Consider the following 6,299-nt stretch of genomic DNA (forward strand, 5'->3'; position numbering starts at 1 on the left):
AAAACAAACAAAAAATTAGCCAAAACAGCTAGCATGTAGCTGAAATATTAGCTAAACTCAAAAATAGCCTAAAAAAATCTTAGTAAATGCCAAAATAATCCAAAAAGCTTGCAGAATGCAACTTTTTAACATAATTATGAATAATAAAAAAGGCAGGAATTTATTCCAGAATAAATCCACTTAAACTTAAAAAACTTTCAATATCCTACTCTCCTTCAAAATAAATTTCTCAAAATTATTCAAGTTAGAAATGACTTTGACCTTGACATGTGTCCTATACTGTACGGCCCTCTTTCACCAGAACCAATGGCTCTAAAGGGGCGGAGCACAGATGTAAACACAGGTTGGTCTCACTATATGAGACTCCCCTCCTCTGGTTCCAAACAGGAAGTGCCCTCTGGTCCCAAAAAGCCTTCTATCAGAGCGAGGTATTCAAGTTCTAACTGGACCAAGCAGATGGCGTCTTGTGTTTCCCGTTCTAAACCTTTGATTGATAGGTTCTCCTGAGCCCGCCTTCAACAAGCTCACTCCTGATTGGCTGAGTTGTTGCCATAGAAACATTAGCTCATCAACTCGGACTAATCACTGTTTACTGACGATGTCTGGTTCCAACATGGCGGCGACCACATTGTGGAAAAATGGCGACTGAATTGACTTCATTTCATTGGAGCTGTAAGTAGTCTATGGGTGACATCACACTTACTCCGTCCAGTTCTCATATACAGTCAATGGTTTCATTGCCGTCATACGACGATGCCTCAAATGAAACAGGCGATTTGACTAGAAATACGAGTGATAATGTTAACATTTCTATAAACACTGTAGAAGAGCAGAAAACCCAACAGGTGACTCGTTTTCCTCCTGTACCCAGCCTCTGATTGTAGTTTGGTGAACCGACTGGACAACGTTTGTTTTTAAATGAGCTTCAACCCAAAGCGTTTCTCGTTTTAAAGCACAAAAGTCGTTTTCTTGGCTCTCTTTTAACTTGTTTAGGAGGACCACTTCCTGCTCAAACAACATAAATCTAAAGTATTTGACAAAGATACATCAGTCAGTCAAATAGTAGCTTATAATCTATGAAAAAGAATCTTATAGAGCAGAAAACATGATGGTAAATATCAAAAGACAAATATTTAAATGTTCAAACTGTTCACATCAATCTAGCAAATTCAGCAGAAAATTTGATTTTTTTTGAAAAATAAAAGTTTTAATGACTAAACAACTTGTTTGATAATGTTTAAAAAGTGATACTTAATAATTATTTTATTCACTCACTGACTTTACTTACTTATTTAGTTACTTTACTTACTTACAATACTTTACTTACTTAGTTACTGACTTTACTTGGTTATTTCACTTGCGTTGCTTACTGACTTAGTTACTTCACTTACTTACATTACTTTACGTAGTTACATACTTACTTATTTAGTTACTTCAATTGCATACAATACTTTACTTACTTAGTTACTGACTCGACTTAGTTATTTCACTTACTTACAGTACTTTACTTACCTGTTAATTACTTTATTGACTTTGGTTACTTAGTCACTTTACCCAGTGACTTTATGTACTTCATTGCTGACTTTACTTTATTACTTACCTACTTTACTAACTTACAATACTTAGTTTCTTTACTTCCTTGTTTAGTTACTTCTATACTTTGTTACTACTATACTAAGTTACTTCACTTACTGACTTTACTTACTCATTTACTTCACTTACAGTACTTTAGTTACCTGTTACTTTATTGACTTTGCTTACTTAGTCACTTTACCCGCTGACTTTATGTACTTCATTACTGACTTTACTTTAATACTTAGCTACTTTACTTACTTACAATACTTTACTTAGTTTCTTTAATTTCTTGTTTATTTACTTCTATACTTAGTTACTACTATACTAAGTTACTTCACTTACTGACTTTACTTACTCATTTACTTTACTTACAGTACTTTACTTGTGTAGTTTCTTTACTTCCTTACTGAGTTATTTAACTTTCTGACTTATTTAATTTGCTTTCTCTGTACTCACACTGACTGACTCATGTTTGCGTGTATTTATTTACTTCACTAACCTTAATTTTACCTGGAGGATCCGCTGAGAACACAGTAACTTTTTGGCCGACTGTAGTCCAGAACATCCCATCAGCTCAGCAGGAGGACCACTTCAGTACCAGATGAGGAGTCGACTCATGTGACTTCAGAACCTCCTGTCGGCTCTTGTTGATCACATAAACATCTCGTCATAATAAAGTGTCATCTTATTATTACAGGAAGTAATATAACGATGTGTAATTACCAGCTCGGCTCTGATTGACCGCATGGACAGCGTGTCGGGTTGGTTGAAAACATATTTCAGCAGCTGCTGTCAGCGACTGGATGGTTTTGTACCGTGACCTCTGGGCGTCTTTGGGGCCACTATTACATACGGTGAACGATCACAGTAATATTCTGGAGTGCGCCGCCGCCCGCTTTGGCTGTTAGAAGCCGTATCATGTTACGTCATTACATGCTAACACGATGGGGGGACGCTGAAAGGTGTAACAGCGGGATAACATATGGGCAGACGCGGGGAGGTTCCTCGTGTCAAAACACGACTCTGGAGCTTCTGAGCTGAAGTCGGACTGACGGAGCAGCTGTTTTCCACATCCTCTGATTTCTGTGGGTGTTTTGATCCTGAGGATTCAGTTCTAATAGTGATTTAAAGAAGCCAATGAGGGTTTGAGTCTGTCGTCTTTTGATGATGGACTCAATCCTAATATATATATAAAGAAGTTTAACATCCCAAAGTTACAGTATCTTATTTGTTCATTTTCTGGTTAACTTCCTCTCATAAAGGCTCATATTAGTTTTATTCTTCGTAAAAATGCTCTGATTTTCTGAGTTCTTATCACAATGAAACTGGATCTAAGTCACTTTAAACTTTTCAAGCACATTGTTTCCTTTACTTGTATATTTGTATTTTTTAATTCTTATATTTGTATTTTTTTATTCCTATGCTTATTTTGTATTTTTACATTTTTAAATTATTATTTTATTTTCATTTTGTGTTTGAAACAAAGAACAATAAAAAAAGGGTTGTTTCTCGCTGCACTCCATCTCCTCTGACAGTATAAAACATAAAAACCACAAACTTTCCTCCACTGTGTTCTACAGTAGTGATTTTGTGCACTACATGAACTATAAGCACTGGGTTTTATGCTAATTTGACATGTAGCTATTTTTTTTAATCAAAATGGTAGCTGCTTAGGCTACATTAGACCTTTTTTAAGCTAATTTGGCATCTAGTCCTTGTTTTAGCATTATGCTAGTTCTTTTGGTTAAATTAATACTTAGCTAATATTTCAGCAACATGCTAGCTGTTTACGCTATATGTAGACATTTTTTTTCAGTTTTTTTTCCCAGCAAAATGGTAGCTGCTTAGGGTACATTAGACATTTTTTTTAAGTTTTAAAGCTAATTCGGCATCTAGTCCTTGTTTTAGCATTATGCTAGTTCTTTTGGTTAATGTAGCACTTAGCTATAATATTTCAGCCACGTGTTAGCTGTTTACGCTATATGTAGACATTTCTTTTTATGTCTTTAAGCTAATTTGGCATCTCGTCCTTGTTTTAGCATTATGCTAAGTCTTTTGGCGAATTTTTCCCTTAGCTAATATTTCAGCATGTCATCAGCTTCAGTCTTTTCAGGATGCTAATTTAGCTTAAGTTTTGTATTATTGCAGGTAATGCTCTATCTAGTTGTTGTTTCTCGCTGCACTCCATCTCCTCTGACAGTATAAAACATAAACTACAAACTTTCCTCCACTGTGTTCTACAGTAGTGATCGTGAACTAAAAGCACTGTTTTCTTTAAGCTAATTTGACATTTAGCTATTTTTTAATCAAAATGCTAGCTGCTTAGGCTACATTAGACTTTTTAAAAAGTTTTGAAGCTAATTTGGCATCTAGTCCTTGTTTTACCATTATGCTAGTTCTTTTGGTTAAATTAACCCTTAGCTAATATTTCAGCAACATGCTAGCTGTTTACGCTATATGCAGACATTTTTTTTCCAGTTTTTAAGCTAATTTGGCATCTAGTCCTTGTTTTAGCGTTATGCTAAGTCTTTTGGCTAATTTTGCCCTTAGCTAAAATTTTAGCAACGTGCTAGTTGTCTACGCTACATTAGACACCTTTTCAGTTTTAAGTTAACTTGGCATCTAATCATTGTTTTAGCATTATGCTAGGTCTTTTGGCTAACTTAGCATCTTCTTTGTTTTTTTAGGCTAATTTCGCATTTAGCTAACATTTTAGCTAGTTATCAGCTTCAGCATTTTCAGCGAGGAAATTTAGCTTTCAGCATTCATACTTGTATTATCACAGTTTATGCTATATGTCTAGTTGCTAATTTTTTCTGGCTGCTGTCTATCTCATCTGACACCATACAAACTAACAAAAAAATCCCCACCAACCTTCCCTGCTTGTGCTTCACAGTAGTGAACTTGAGCACTAAATAAATTGAAGGCACTGCATTTTTTTGTTGTTGCTTTTTTATTGTTTTTTAGCTAACTGTGTATTTAGCTAATATTTTAGCAACATGCTAGCTGTTTTAGGCTACATTTGCCATTTTTCCATTTTTAAGCAAAATTGGCATTAAGTTGCTGTTTTAGCAATATGCTAGGTCTTTTGGCTAGTTTGGCATCTGCTTAGGTTTTTTGGGACATTTTTAATGTTTTATTTAGCTTACAGCATTCACACTTGTATTATCACAGTTAATGCTATATATTAATGAATTTACTCTTTGTGATATGAATAAAGTTCAATTCATATCAAGTTGTTTCTGGCTGCAGTCTATCTCCTCTGACAACATAATAAACAAAATTACCAACCTTCCCCCACCGTGCTTCACAGTAGTGATCTTTTGCACTAAATGAACTGAAGTCTACTTTTAGTTTTGCTTCTAAAGAAAATAGTTGTTTTTTGGCATATTTATGCTTAACTTTTCAAGCATAAAGTCCCAACATATTTATCATTTTACCACATGTAGAAAAATTAGATTTTTAATTTCTTTTGTTGACACATTAATCAACATCTGGAGAAGATGATGTAACTTCTAGGATCAGGTTAGGAATTTAGGGATAATTAATAATTATAACTTTCATTTTACAGTGACATCAAATCCATGGGATTGTCCGAATAAGCCGAGGATCTGATCCATTCGTCTTCGATCATCATGTAACAGATGAAAGTCTGTCTGCTTTATTGTTTTATTTTAGAGCGTTCATTATCGTGGTTTAAGACTTTTATTGTTGTGTAATGTAGTTTCACTGTGTTTCTGCTCTTTGAATGATCTCATTGTGCTTCACGCATGAGCACAGCAAGACTCTGGAGTTAATTTGCCGAGTCATTAACTCTTAGAAAACCTGGCAGACTGTCCCGAATGTTTCCCACGAGTAAATAATCTTCGTCTGTGTAAAACGATAGACCTAAAATGTTATATAGGCCTCACATACTGACGGGCAGCAGCAGTTGCTCCTCTACAGCATACGTTTATACGACAGAACATCTTAGAGTTTCTGCTCCTCAGTGGACATTTTTTGGAAGATTTTAAAATTTGACATTCTTATTTATTTCTAAATTAATTAACATTTTTATCTATCTATTCCTGATGAATCGATGGAACATTTTACTATTTAAATTAATGGAATTGATGTTTTTAAAACTATCAAAACCAGAAATCAAAAGATAAAAGCAACAATAACATTTGTACAAATATATATATTTGACTGTACATATGTACAGGTTGATGTCACCAATTAACCACACAATTACTTTTATACATACTGTTATTTTTGTTCCACATACATATTCTTTTCTTTTCAAATGAAGATAATTTAGTGGATAAATGTTTATTAACAAAATTATTGTGTCCATTGGGTTAATTTTTGTGATAGAGTTGCAAAAAAATAACCAAAAATGCAGTTTAAAACCATAATTGATTTGATATTTTTCTGTATCTGTAAGATATAATAATCTGCTAGAGTATAAAGGGTGAAAAAAATGATTAAAAACAAATCAAACTGCAGCCTAAAACAGAAACTGTGATAGAAACAAAAGGAAATCGGTGCCCTATAAGTCGGTATTATTTTCCCCGTGATGTCATTGCTGCAGCTGAAGCTTGTTAGGTTAATGGAGCCTGTAAAGGCGGGAAAACATCAGTGCAGATCAACTTGGTGCAACGCTGAGCTTTACAGCACGACAAAGAGAAGGACGGCGTCCTGCAGGACACGCCGTCACAGTTCTAAACACGCTACAACTCCGT

The sequence above is a fragment of the Oryzias melastigma genome, linkage group LG8 (genome assembly GCF_002922805.2).
Source record: "Oryzias melastigma strain HK-1 linkage group LG8, ASM292280v2, whole genome shotgun sequence".
Classification (NCBI taxonomy): Eukaryota; Metazoa; Chordata; class Actinopteri; order Beloniformes; family Adrianichthyidae; genus Oryzias; species Oryzias melastigma.